At 37.8% G+C, this 15,140-nt stretch overlaps 1 pseudogene; it reads right to left on the reverse strand.

Moving 5' to 3' along the window:
• Window positions 1-14,283: 14,283 nt before the first annotated feature.
• Window positions 14,284-14,383, reverse strand: LOC128098034 (uncharacterized; annotated as a pseudogene).
• Window positions 14,384-15,140: the final 757 nt, after the last annotated feature.

Here is a 15,140-nt window from a genome sequence, read left to right on the forward strand (position 1 = left end):
AAAAATCCAAACAAACATACAAAAACAAAGAGACAAAAATGCTACAACAAAATAAAAAGCACCCTTACAGGACAAAACAAAACATGGAGTCTACTTTGTATTGGCCAGTGACTCCTGGGCATGGGACCTGATCTGAAGGGTGGTTGATCTACCAGTGACACTCCATTGTGAGAAAACTGATTTTCCCTTTGCCATCAGGTATCAATTACAAATAGGTTCTTGGTTAGGGTTGGGACCTGTGTCCATTTCCCCCTCTTAGTGCTGTGACTCCATCTGGATTGAATCTGGGCAGGTCCTGTTTGTCCTGTCTTGGTGAGTTCATTCTATTTGGTTTCTATTCAACTACTTTCAAGTCCATTGTAACACAGACAAACTAATGTGTCTGTGGCAACAATGAGACATTCTCATTAGATATTTCTTTAACAGCTATCTGCAAGGATTTCCTACAGGAAGGTACCTCTGAGATGACTTGAGGAATAATAATGAAGAATATTTTCAGACTAGGGTTATAGTTAGACTTTTCTATCCCACCAGCTGCTCTCCAAATAACCACACAGAGACAATATTAATTACAAATGCTTGACCGATAACTTAAGCTTGTTTTTAGCTAGCTCTTATAATTTAATTAACCCATTTCTATTAATCTATGTGCTGCCTTGAGGCTCATTTACCTCATATACATACTTTGTATCCTCATGGTGTCTCTTCTGACTCTGCCTTTCTTCTTCCCAGCATTCCTCTGCCCTGAAAATCTTGTCTAGCTATCAGCAAGCCAGCTCTTTATTAACCAATGAGAGTAATACATATTTGTATTGTACAAAAAGATTGCTCCACAGCATAGGATTACTATGCTTACAAGGAGAACATTATGAAAATGAAATTATTGGAATAAAGATAGTTGGAGAAATAGAAATGTTTTGTGTGATCCACAGCTCATATCTTCTGGTAAAAGGTAGAAGATGTATCATTTATGGGGAAGATAATGTTGGAAGACAGACAGAGGCCAGGTAATGGTCAGCTCTTTATGATCTGCAAAGATATTTGGACTTCACCCATGCTATGACACAGAAAGGGAGAGATACAATCAAAGGAATCACGAGGAAAAGTTAGATTCAGGCATTGCACAATGGGACAAGAAGAAATGAGCAACCAGTAATGCAGTTAAAAGACAGCTGTAAGAGTTCAGATAATGAATAGCAATGTTCTGAAAGCTTTAGCTATGGGTGGAGGGAAAGTCAAGATTCTAAAGGTTTTAGAAAGCACAGTACATGGGATTTAGTGATTCATTGAACTTGTCAGGTGATTAAGGACTAAAAGTATAGTCTTTATACTTTTACAGAGAAATGTCTATAATATGAAAAAAAGGATTCCTCCAGATAACTTAATGGGTGACAATTCCAATTATTGCTGCCATTTGTTTGCACCATACTTATCCCCAGATGAATAACAGTTTTCATCACTGAGCAAGAATGTACCTGATTGAAGATAGCAAGCACATTATTGATTCTTAAAGGGCTGTAGTTAACGCTGTGCTTAACAATTCAAGGAAGTTAATACAAGAAACTGAGACAGATTTCATCCAGAAATTACAATAAAGAAAAGTGGAGCTAGTTGAAGGGAACCTGCTTCCAGAATGGATTTTAAGGTTATTCAGAGTTTCAAAGCTTTGTGGCATTTTCAGTAATAGATTTTAATCCTACATGCAACCAGCATTCTGGAATTGAATTAGGTCATTTCATTAATTCCAGAATGGGAAAGTTCATTTGTGCAGCTAACACTTGCTACATGTACTGGAAGCAGAACACTAAAAGATAGCATCTTCAACTTTGTATGACTCCGAAAAACCTTAATGTAGTCATGCTGGGAAAGCGTCCAACTATCACAGAGGAGTGACTTGTAATTACAGTTTAGACTAGTTTAAGTCTCTACCTTTGCTAGTCTTCTCCAGTGCACATTCCTTCTCTTTCTTAGGAAATGTGTTGCTATTGAGTTACTTGTCTAAGGAAGTGACCATCAGGAACCAGTGAGCATTGGTTTAGTTGTAGAGGGAAAGCAGTGTTAGCCTACCCTTAAATTTAGATACGCAAAGCAGGATGAGATATTCTTTTTCAAGGAACATTTTTGAAACTACTTTTTAAATGTGATTTCATGGATTACTATTTTAATTTATACATATAGCATTTGAGATAGTAACCAAGAGCAGAAATTAGATCCAAGTAATACATTGCATGTAAAGATACCAGTGTTGGACATGTACATCTAGAGTTTCTCTGAAACTAGTTAATTGCTATTGAAAGTTAAAATTTCCATAAAAATGTTGCTCAATATTTGATATTATAAAAGAAAGAAATGCTTACATCTTGTTTCTCTAGCATCATCTAAATACTTGTGAGATATGATTTGTTACAAATTTTGAAAAGATTAAAAACATTTTGTAAACTATTCAAGGGTTTATTATACTCAAATTTGAAGGAAAATATTTATTTTTTCATTCAGATAGCTAAGATTTGACAATTTTTATTCCAATTCTATTTTCAACTTAGGAGAAGCAATTTAGAGAAAACACTTCACATGTAGCTCCTAGAGTTTTACATATTTAAGGAGCTTGTAGATGACAGAGTTTAGACTTGAATTACAGTCTTCAGGCTGGAAGTTTCAACTATTCATGTAAAAAACTGCAGGCTACATCTCTCAGAGCTGTTTATATTGTTTGTTTGACTAAGATGGTGAGTTGTCCCTCAAAGCCAAGTGATCATCGTTCCCATGTATTCGTATTTCCTTTCTGTGTTGCCTCATCTAATCCCTTGCCTTGCAAGCAATCTTTGCCAGGATACTGACTTGCTTTGTGTATCTTTGTTTTGGGATTTAACTTCTTTATAAAATATCAATATAGCTTACTCTAAAGGGCACCCAGAGATAAATTTTGAGTCTACAAAAATGCTATGAGATGCTAAGAGAAATAATTAAAAAATGGCATCAAAGGAAAAGAATAAAATAAAATGATAAGTGGGTCAGAGGTTATAGGTATAACTGAGATAAAGTTAATTAAGGAGAAAGATTGCATAATAAATTATAACAAGCTCTAGTTTTACAGAATATATGAAAATAAAATGTTAATATAACTAACTTTAGCTAAGATTTTTCTGCCAGATAGTAATTAATGAACAAATATTTTGGCTTATATTAATGGTTGTAAGAAGTCATGAATTTACCTCAAATTGTAGGCTATAGTTATTAATATTGGTTCCCCCCAGAAAACTTAGTGATTAGATCTTTGTTGTAGGATATTATTTTAAGGTGTTACATTTGTTTATGCTGTGGAACATTTGGTTAGTGATGCAAAGATGTGTTGCATTCTTTTATGTTGTATTTGTTTAACTCTGTGAAGCTGTATTGCTTTGCCTGTTTAAAATACCTGATTGGTCTAATAAAGAGCTGAACAGCCAATAGCAGGGCAGGAGAATGGATAGGCAGGGCTGGCAGACAGAGAGAATAAAAAAAATCAAGAGAGACCAAGGAACAAGAAAATAAGGAGCCAGCCACCCAGGCACACAGTCAGCTGTGAAGTAAAAATGACAGTAAGATTACAGAAGTAAGAAAAGGAAAAAGCCCAGAGGCAAAAGGTAGATGTGATAATTTAAGCTAGAGAAAGCTGGCTAGAAATATGCCAAGCTAAGGCTGGGCATTCATGAGTAATAATAAGTCTCCGTGTGTATCTATTTGGGAGCTGTGTGGCAGGCCCCCCAAAGAGTAAAGAGTGAAAAACAATCAACAAAGGATCTTATTGCTGAAGACATCACATACCAGAATCATAGGACATGGAAAAGTCAAGTTGATGTCAGCCTGGAAACTTCATATTTACTGATTAGTTTTAAAGGTTCTAGAATGTTCTATTTATGATAGTTGGAAAGAAAAATATTCAATATTCTTACCTAACTGCGAACCCTGTCAGCTATAGTAATGACAAGCCTGACAGTATGTGCCCCGTGGGGCAATAGTGGCACCAAATACTATGGGTGTAGCCAATCACTTCATGATTTGATGTAAAGTCTGCTACATAGATGGAACCCATGCTTGGAACCATTAACTGGGTCAAGAACCTGTGACTAAATAGGTCCAAGATCTTAAGGGAGAACCTAATACTATTATTCTGCAAGTAGTATTAAACTGTCCCTAAAGTTCTTATATCCATAGATTAGGTGAGCTTTCAACCTTCAAGGAGAAATTTCTGTTTTCAGCAAATGGCAGTTAATACAGAGACCCACAATTGGGCATCATGTGGAGAGTAAGAAATTGTGGAGTGCTCAGTTCTAAATAGAATGTCTATATCATAGCCCCTTCCCCAAAAGCTCAGATATTATAGTAGAAGAGGGGTGGAAAGATTGTAAGAATCAGTGGCAGTGACCATCTACAGAGAAAACACTATTTGTTGTACCTATCAGGACCACTTCACACATTAACTCAAAGCAAGTGTGACTACATCATGCACAAGACCTGTACCAAACCAAGCTAGCCTAAATCCCAGCTTGGACCGAGAAGGGGCTCATGAAGTCGCCACACTCCTAGCTGAGAAGTGACTGGAAATTGACGGTCACTGTGGGGAGAAAGAATAAGTTTTCTTTTGAGATGTGGCCCCAAAATGACTCTAGCAAATGGTCCCTACGCCAATACGCACAGAGGCAGCACTGCCTGGACCTTGCTGGGTTTATAAAAGAAAGAAAGACTTATGAAATGGGTGGGAAAAGTGGTGAGGATGGCAGGGATTGCAGGGAAGAGAATAGGGTGTGGATTTGATCAAAACACATATGTGTGCTAAAAGTATCAATAAAAAGGAAGTCAGGAAGAGACGTGTGGAAATTACTTTCACATACAATGTTATAACTCTTGCTATTGTTTTGGATTGTAAATTTTATGAATAGAAAGTAAGAAGGAGAGCATCTCAATATGGCAAAAATATTTTCTAAAGATTTTATTTATTTATTCATTCATTTATTTATTTATATGTGTGTATGTTTGTGCGTGTGTGTGTGTGTGCACATTCACTCTCACATGTGTTCATACTCATAAAAGCAAGAGAGTAACAGGTCCTCTGGACTGTAGTTGCGGGTGATTGTGAGCTGCAGGACATGGGAACTGAACTTGGGCCATCTAGAAGAGCAGGAAGTGCTCTCAACTGCCAAGGCATCTTCAGTCCTTTGTTGGAAATATGTCTTAAAGGAAGGCCCCAAAGAGTAACAGCTCAGTTACTTTATCATTAAAGAATATGCTTAGTACATGTTCTCCTATCTCTGGACCTTTTCAAATTCCTTTTTTTTTTTTTGCCTCTTTGTGGGGGCACTTTTTACCTATGGGGTGGAGGAAAGAATCATAAAATTCAGGGATGAAGCAGTTGTCTCATTGCATGTACTCTGATGATTATTGGTGAAAATTTTACTGTTCTTAACTATGTCAGCATATTACTTAATATAGTATTGCTATAATACGGAAGGTCAAAATTTTTGTGGCTATCAATAATAACTGATAACATGTTGAACATCTATTTGGTATGAGATATTCAGCTGTACTCTTTATGCATTACACTTGTTATTAAAATGTCATTATGAGCTATTAACATATTTCATTGTTTCAGATATATATCTTTTCCTTATCTTAATTTTTGATAAGTCCCACAATAAATAGCATGCAATTGTAATAAAACCAGGTTCCTTTTTATGATACTTATAGTTGTGCCTAGTACAGCTTTATAATATATTATATATTAATTATTATAGATTATATAAAACACACGATTAACTATTTCACAGGTGAATAGTTAGTGAGGTTAGCAATGTGCACAGGGTTATAGTAAAAGGAAGTGAGAGACTTCTGTTACCCCTAAAACTGGAAAATATTGTTCTCCATCATCTCATTGTACATCAACTATCTATGCCATTTTGGAATAGCATGAGTTTTCTACATTTTGTTCAATAGGTAATGATTTTGATAATCTTCTTTCCATCATGTTAAGAGTTTATTATCCTATTAATCATGCCAATAGCAAAGATACATTGAGTACCTGAGTATTTGGCTTTGTAAGAACACATACTAAATAGCTGTCTCAGCAGAAAATAAAACACCCCTTCCCACTTAGATCACTTGTTTATGTCATTTAGTTGGAAATACATTTTTTTCTGTTTATTTGATGTAGCTATGTCTTTTAAAAACTAAATAAGACTATTGATTGTCAGCTTTCTGGCACAGGGATTTCTAAGACTGGGAACCATCTCTTTGGAATGCAGTCCTCAGAGAAGAGAGCATTCCCTTCTCCAGTGCTCGGAAGCCCAATGGTGGCAAATGACTGGCTCTTAGTTGCAGAACTACGTTTGTAATAAATTTGGTAGGAAGTTACTTTTCTTCTGGACAAAGCCAATTAACTAACAGATGGTCAGCAAATTACCAAGCAAATTAAGAATGGACTAGGATGAGCTACACGTGACAGACTGTGCTGTCAAGTCATCTTACCTGAGGAGTATAGTTTATTTCGAGAATTTATGTGCAGTGGGTTTTATTGCTTAGTTACATAGAAGAGGTTTCTTTTGAGTTCGCAAGTCCCTAGTAGACTGCATTCGACGTGCCTCACAAAGGCCTGACTGGTAATAAACACGTTCCCTTTCTCCTTTCATCTTGTGAAGTCTGGTTTGGTAGAATGTTTTATTTCAATTCTATTCCCCTGGCATCTGCAAGCATAGAAAGTTAGCTGGGAACGAGTTAAATAACTGCTGGAATTGGTTTAGTGATGCAGGTTCATTCAATCACAATGGTCCTATCAATCTGTGTTTATATATACATGATTTTATGCTTCTGTAAGTGTGTCTACGATTACTCCCCCCGCCCCGCATGTGAATATTTAAAACTCAGACAGCTGCTGCTTTGTTGAAGAGATGGTGGCAAGTTGATCCACGGAGTATAAAACCAGCAGTGATGTGTTCTGAATTAATATTCTGTGAACAATAACTGCCATGTCATGGCCAAGATTGTAAATTTGAAAGTTTTTGAGACTTCTGCATTCAACTTCCTAAAAAGCTTAGTGTCACTGTAATGTGGCACCTATAAATTAGAATTTCCTCAGGAAATCCCATGCAGGGGGTGGGGCTAGGCCAATCACAGGAGCCCTGCTGCCAGAGGAGGAACCTATCTCCTAGTTCTTGGCCCACAGCTGAATCTAGTATGTGTGCCTCCTGGGATTTAGTTTTTCTTTTATGTCTGTATATTGTTATGGACAAAGGGGAAAGATGGTGTTAATTTCTCTCATTCTCCGGTTCTGGCCAAGTCAGTAAATAAACCCATGTTCTACCTGTCTGTGTTTTAGTGGATTGTTGATCACTGAACCTTCCATTCTGACAAATTCATGATGAATGCCTGATGATGGAGCTTTGCTTTCTATCAGCTATTATCACATCACAATTTTTTGCTTTATTTCCCCAGGCTATAACGGTTTCTTAATTTTTTGCTGTTTTGAGTAAATGACTTAATATGCAACTAACGTGTTTGGAAGGAGAGTCTAACTAGAGTTTCAGGGTGAAACCCTCAGCTCTGGAAGCCCCAGTAGCTAAGCTCTGCCATCTGTCCCAAGATTTCAAGAAAGAGATGAATCATGACGAAAAACAGAGAAGAGATTTAATTGATGTGGCTACATCATAGTGACTCCAAGTCTGCCTTTAGGGTACCAGTGTGAGGTTTTGGTTGCAACAGAGGGGAACTGGGCAAAGGACATAATTAAGCTGCTGTGGTTAGGATATGTCATATTGATTGTTATTTCAGCTCCTTCTGCGGGGTCTGCAAAGACTTGAGGCGACAAGTAGGATTGCTGGAGGTGGTCACCTCTGCTCAGGAGCAACTGTCGTCATCTGGAGGACCACATATCCTTCAAAGTTTTTTCGCTTTCTGGAATTCAGAATGATGGCAGGATGGCACTGACCTATCCTTGTGCCTTTGGTGCTGAAGGCCGAGGTTTAGAGTTAATGGTTTTTAGTAAAAACCTCTTGTTTCCAAGTGCCTGTTACAATTGTTTATTGAAAAAGACACAGCAGAAACCATACACAGAAAGGAATTCTGAGTTGTGTGATTGTTCTTTTCCCAATCAGGGTCAAAAAATTTTTAGGCTTCAGAAAAGATTCTATGGCTCAGTTTATTTTTGGTAATTTTTCATTTTTTTTTAAAGTTTTAAAATTGTGTGTGTGTGGTAGTTTTGCTCCCACAGATGTATATTTGCACACATACCTTCAGGGACCACAAACAGAACTGGATTACTGAGTCATTGCTCCAAACCCCCTCTGATTTATTTTAGATGACAAAGGGTAATCACATTATTCAACTCTAGGGTCTTCTCAGTGTTGGAAGGTCCAATTTTAAACTTATTTGGCACTGAAATGGGCTAACTCTTTCTCTGTCACTGATGATATACCTTCTCCCCATCATCAATGCTTATCTAAGCCCTTAAGATAGCCAGAGCTTTGGCAACATGGCTGGCATGAGTTTGAATGAAACCCGTTCGGTGTGGTTCCTGTGTGGGATATGGAATTCTCTAAACTGGGAGTAGGAGGCAGTGCCCTTGAAATGAGTCTGTGAGGGGGAAAGTCACATGCCTTCGTGGGTAAGTGAAACGGGAAATGCACAGATGGGACAATTTTAATGGTCTTAATCTAAGCAGGATTTCACTACCAACCAGGGTGCAATAGCACATCAGAAAAGAAGGTTAGGGAGATACTGAGACCTAAGCTAGATAATTTGATACACTTCTTTAAGAAAAAAAATACATGTATTTGTATTTGCATATATATATTAGATAGTAGACAAAGTACCTACTCAGATCATGAATTCTCTGAGTTAATTATCTACTTAGATCACTAATTCTTGGAATTAGAAGGTCATACAATGCTCAGTGAACACATGCCATTCTCCCAGTTATTCAGACTCAAACTTGGAGTAATCACTTTGACTTCCCTTTACTTTCCGATTTTCATGCTATCATGCTATTCTGTAGCAAACGTATCAGGTTAAGGCATGCTCTGAATTTAATGTTCACTGTGGCCACCTTATCCTAAACTTGGATCAATTCTTTACTGGATTGCTGACTTCATCATTCCACTCATATAAAAAAAAAGTTGTTTTCCATACTATAGCTAAAGCTGCCACTCAAATTAAAGGTACAGTTATTTTGGATAAAGTTCTGTACTATGCGTTCCTCAACTATGGTTCTGATTTTATTTTTCTGACACTCTCCCATATCCTTTCACTCCAGCTATGTGAGGAAAAGCTATACATGGCCTCAGAAACAAGTGCGCTTAGCATACTCTTTCCTGCCAGTGTTTTTCTACACACACTTTCCTTTTCTTTCCTTCGGGGTCTTGCTCTGTTGTCACCTGCATGGACACTTTCACTGATCACCTTATCTGGTTATCTCTGGTCCCTTTCTTTACACAACTTTTAAAACAGTAATATTATTTATATATCTTGCTGATTTTTCTCCCCCCTTCTCTCTCTCACCCACTGATCTTTTTTTGTTGTCCTTGAGCAGAAAGCAAACTCCATAAAGAAAGGGATTTATATTGAGCTCATCACTGTGGAGGCTGAGAGAGTTTATCAGAGACTAAGCTGGTGCCACCTATGGGAAGAGTATGAAGAGGAAGAAATGCCATACAGGTGGGGTAGAAAGGGAGCAATAAAATGATGCTATGCTATGAGTACAGTACTATGTTTCGCAGGCAGTTCTGAAGTGTGCTATGTGTGGATGTGTGCCTATGTTCATATATTTCAACCTAGTTATTAAAGCGAGAAATCCACGGAGTTTGCTTAATGGGCAAAGGAATTTATTAGGGAAAAACTCATTGTACAGAACAGAATTGTCACAGGTTCTGGAATGCTGAAGCAAAGTCTCATGGTGTTCAGGCCATCTGAGTCAATTCTGCATTCAAATCCCCCCAAAGACATGAAGAAGAGACTGCCTATGTGCATCTCAGGTCTTAAAGGTAGCTGAGAGGCCACGCCCTGGGGCATGTATGTACTTCAAGGTCATAGGCAGGTAGAGCAGTTACCTGCTGCATCTCTAGAGGCGGTGCTTCAAGGTCAAAGACATAACAGCTATCCACTACAAGTTACCTCTACCTATTATTGAAACCAAGCCAGTGAAGTTCAGTCACTCACTGTGGTGGTTTGAAAGGAATGGTTCCCATAGACTCATGTGCTTGAATGCTTGGTCTGTAGGGAGTGGCACTATTAGGAGGTGTTACCTTGTTAGAGTAGGTGCTGCCTTGAGGAAGTGTGCCACTGTGGGAACGGGCTTTGATGTCTCATATATGCTCAAGCTACATCCAGTATGGGACAGTTCACTTCCTGTTGCCTGTGGATCAACATGTAGAACTCCCAGCTTCTCCAGCACCATGACTGCTTGCATGCCACTGCCATGATGATAATGGACTAAAATTCTGAACTGTAAGCCAGGCCCACTTAAATGCTGTCCTTATAAGAGTTACCATGGTCATGGTGTCTCTCCACAGCAATAAAAATCCTAACCGAGACACTCATTATAATTGTAGTTTGTGTATGGCACTAGAGGACAACATTTATAATAATAATTTTCTTTCAAAGCAACCATATGCATTGTAATATCAAAGCCATGCAGATGCCGGATAGCCAGCACAAACAGTAGACAGCTCTGGACTGTTCAGTTCTATTTAACTGAAATCCTCTTCCTGCTGTGTTTGATCTTGCCTTTTTTCACCAGGCATACCTTCCCTGAAGTTAGAATTCTGTTGCTTACTGTTAGGAAGTAGCTGGTGGCTGGGGCACAATGGCTTTGCCTGTCAATTCTTGCTTTCTTTCATACTCATGGTTTCTGGTTCCTGAAGAGTAGTTATCTCTTTATACCTTGACATCTGAAAAAAATAACACGAGTAAATCTGGACTCATTCTGAATTGCTACAAGCTTTGTTCTTTAGTATTTTAACCATTATCCAACCAGATACCCCGAAATTTGTTTAGAAAATCTACTGATTTAGTCTGGAAATGTCAATCATGAAAAATAATAAGAGTTTATTCTGAGGACACAGGATTGGTTAGTTTTTTTGGAATTATGTTTAGTCTTTGTAATCTTTACTACGTACTTATTCATCATTAGTAAAATTGCCTATATGCCAACATGAACCTAAACATGTGGGATAAAATAATAGATGAAAGTAGAAGCTAGAGATAAGTAGAAGCAAAGGTCAAAATCTAAGAGGTGGATCTTATTAAGCAGCCATGTTCCAATTTCCAATTGCAAGACTGTAAAATACAAAAGTCTGAAGGAATGACTAGCACATTGAAGAAACAATGGCAAGAGAAAAGAAACAAACACCATTCAAGGGATCTCTGAAGAGGACAGAGAATGAACAAGAATTATTTCCATTTCTTTTCAAGGCAAAAGGACTATTAACTTGACAAATGGCTGGTGCATGGTTGTGCTGTTGATCACATACATTTATAGTGTCTGAAAGATGTGGGGTGACAATGAGAAATAGGCAAGTTTGAAATTCTGGTTAGCAAAACAGAGAGGAAACTAAATGAAAAATTGACTTGAAACTTTCCAGAATAATGAGGAATAAAGAACCCCTAGCCCTTTGACATCCCCAAAGCTCCATAGTTTTTGAACATTAAAATCAAGAGTTAAAGTTAAGAACACTGCTAGCATTGATCATTTCTAATGGATCATTTGTAATTCTAAGAACTTAAGCCCATTAGAAGCATTACACCAAATGCTTCAGATGAATATTTTTCCAAACTTAAAATATATTTCCTTAGGGTAGAGTTAGGGGAGATAAGATAAGAGAAAATGGGTTAGAGGATCCTAGAAATGGGGAAATTAATAGTGCTAGAATGTGACATGTTCTGAGAAAGAAATGACTACAGACACACAGGCAGATAGACCATACCACACCATTAGCATAAAATGAAATACAGAAGGAGAGTAAGGGGGCTTCATGTTGACTTATATTCATTAGTAGCTTAGATACAGCTTAGAAATCTCTCAGCAAAGATTGTATCCTTGATTATGCCCTAACATTTTGCTAGTCTCAAGTAACTTAGGTAGACACTCAGTGACCAATGGTGCTCATGGGCTCAGGAAGTGATGGAGGACCTCTCTCCTTTGCAAAGATGAGGGAAGTTCTCACTCTTCATGAGATGACTGAATAAACATGCCACCTACATGTTGTTTTTCTCAGTCAAACACAGGGTGCTCCATAAAAAATGTGAAGATTTACTTACTATTTATTTCATTATAATTTAATCTTTTTTTTTTACTCACTACGTTTTATTTGTTGTTTGATGAAACTATTTAGGAATAACTCCACAAGTTATAACAATGGAAAAATAACACAAATCAGTTAACTCACAGCCAAGATAGATGCTTAAGCAGTCTTCCCTGGCGTGTCAGTCCTGATCACACTTGTTTCTACTTGATTATTAGCACATTATGAATCTAGTTGTCAAAGATTTACTTCTCTGGACTTGATTGGTATGTGTATTACATCTGTGGGAAAGATTTTGAAGTACAGTTAGTCACAGTTTATTTCTTTGTAAATATTTTGTCTCCTTAAGAGTACAGTAGTGATCTGACTGCCACACCAGCAGCTCTGTTCTCTTCTCATGATTGCATCAAATGATCTGGGCAGCTTGTGGCTGAACACCTTATTCTTCACTGGTGAAAACATTTCTTCTTAAATCTGTTGTCCCTTTTGACTCATGTTGCTAAAATTTATTGCATGTCTGTCTTCACAGAACTTGAAAATTAGTGACATACATGTCAATTAGCCTTATCATTATGCATCTGAATGTCTACATAAACTGGTGTAAACATTTGAAATAAACTATATGATTTTCAAGACCATACATATGGATAATGGGGGACTTCTATGACTAGAGAAGTAGGTTAGAGTCATTCAAGTATTTTTCTGGGGAATAGGTGTTTGTATTAGGGACAAAACTATAAATATGAGTCCAGTGGACAGGAGAGGGGAGACAGAGAGGGGCAAATAGAACATCATTTAAGCATAGTTTGTTTGACTGCAGTGTTATTTTTCAGGGTGGTGGTGTTGTGTACTGGCGATTTTCATTATTTTTTTTATAATGCATCTATTAAGCACTTCTCTCCCAAATGCTTTATAGTGTACTTAGATGACAATGCTAGGGAAACAGTTATTTTCTTGTGTGGTTGGTTGTGTGGTTGTTTATTCATTTAGTTTATTGTTCTTAGGGAAGAGATTACCAGAGGAAGCACTGTTTAAGGGGAGGTGGAAACCAGGCTTTGTAGGGTCTTGTGGGGTGAATTACTATAGAAACACTAAGAAATAGGTAGCAAAACAGGGTTTTATTGGGGGAATGGCTGGGCATTAAATAAGAAGGAGCCATGGAGACTTGGTTAGCTTTAGGAACACAAACTGAATTGAGTGGGTGCATGTCGAATGTTGTTCAGTTTGAGGGAGTTTTAATTAAGCTTTCAGATGGCACCAAAGTCCACGGGGATATGCGTGCTCCTCTCCCAGGAAGAGGTCTTTATTGGTACCGTGGAGAAGAATCCACATGTGGTGTGGCATGTATATGGTCTTCCCCTATGTTGCTTGAGCCTTTCCAAAGACCTAAAGGCAACAGGACTAGATGACTGTGCACCAAAGCCTACAACTACAAGGACTGTGAATCTTACTTCTTTTACATTATTTACCTGAGGTACCTGTCATAGTGTCAGGAATCCTAACACAGTACAAAAGGCAAAAAGCAAAAATTCATTACCAGCAAGCCATATGTATTGGTTCAGGAAACTAAAATATTTTAAGATCAGAATGACATCTGCTTTGATCTTCTGTAGTTGCATACATAGTATAAAAAGTGTTTTTTTTCCCATGAGAAAAATATCCTGCTCTCTTTTGAATTCATGACCTCTTTATTCATGAATTGTTGTTACATAAACATATATATTCCTAAATACATAAATGAACCCTGCCCAGTGTGCACAATGTTACTTGTATGCATGTTTTCAGGGCTGACCACTTAGTATTGGATAACCAATTGGTGTGCTCTTCCCTTTGAAAGACTATTTTTCCAGCTCTCAGCATTCCTTAATTGTTTACCGTACTTTGTGTAGAGTTGAGGCCTCACAGACTTTCCTCCATTCACTTTCTGTCTATTGTTGTCCTTGTTCAACTCATGTTTAGGCAGTCATAGTGCTGAGACTTTACGGTGTAGCTTCTGACATTACTACAAGACACAGTCTGAAATATAGACTGTTTCATGGATTTGCAAGTCATCACTGCAAAGGGGCCATGCTAATCTTTATATTGTTCCAATATTAGTACACACACTGCTAAAGTAAGCAGAACATATCTTTATGATAAAAACGATCTGTTCACTGGCAGGGTTTTCTACTAAAATAATATCCTACTCTTTTTTTTCTGTAGTAGTTAGTAGTTGCTAGATTACTATCAATGTGTATATATGGCATAGATACTAGTTTTACAATAAGTATCTTGTATTTAAAACATTAGTAATAATGGAGCTGGAGAGATGGCAAAGCAGTAAAAGAGCACTGGCTGCTCTTCCAGAGGACCTGGCTTCAGTTCTCAGCCTTCACGTGGTGCCTTTCAAGTGTCCCTCACTCCAATTCCAAGGAATCTGATGTCTTCTTTTGGCTCTGTGGGCACCAAGCTTGCACACGTTACCCAGACATACATTTAGGTAAAACACTCATAGACATAATATAAGATAAATAAACCTAAAAGTGTTCATAGTGAACTGGGGTGATGGTTCAATGGTTAAAGCCTACCCAAGTAAATATGAGGATTGGAGATCAGATACCCAGGACCCACATGAATGCTGGCTATCTGTCTTTAATTCCAACATGCAGAAGGCAGGCACAGATGACCCCCATAACAAGCTGGCCAGAGAAACTAGCTGTGCAGGCAAACTTAATTTCAATTGAAAGACCTTGCCTCAGTGAATTGTTGTCAATCTCTGGTCTCTATGTGTGGACATGTATACACGAACCTTTGCACATGTATACACTCATGCAGCTGTGAACACAGATACACACAAGCCCATACCATACACATGTACACATGAGAGAAAGAAAA

This window comes from Peromyscus californicus, unplaced genomic scaffold, assembly GCF_007827085.1.
Source record: "Peromyscus californicus insignis strain IS unplaced genomic scaffold, ASM782708v3 Scaffold_5__1_contigs__length_169319896, whole genome shotgun sequence".
NCBI lineage: Eukaryota > Metazoa > Chordata > Mammalia > Rodentia > Cricetidae > Peromyscus > Peromyscus californicus.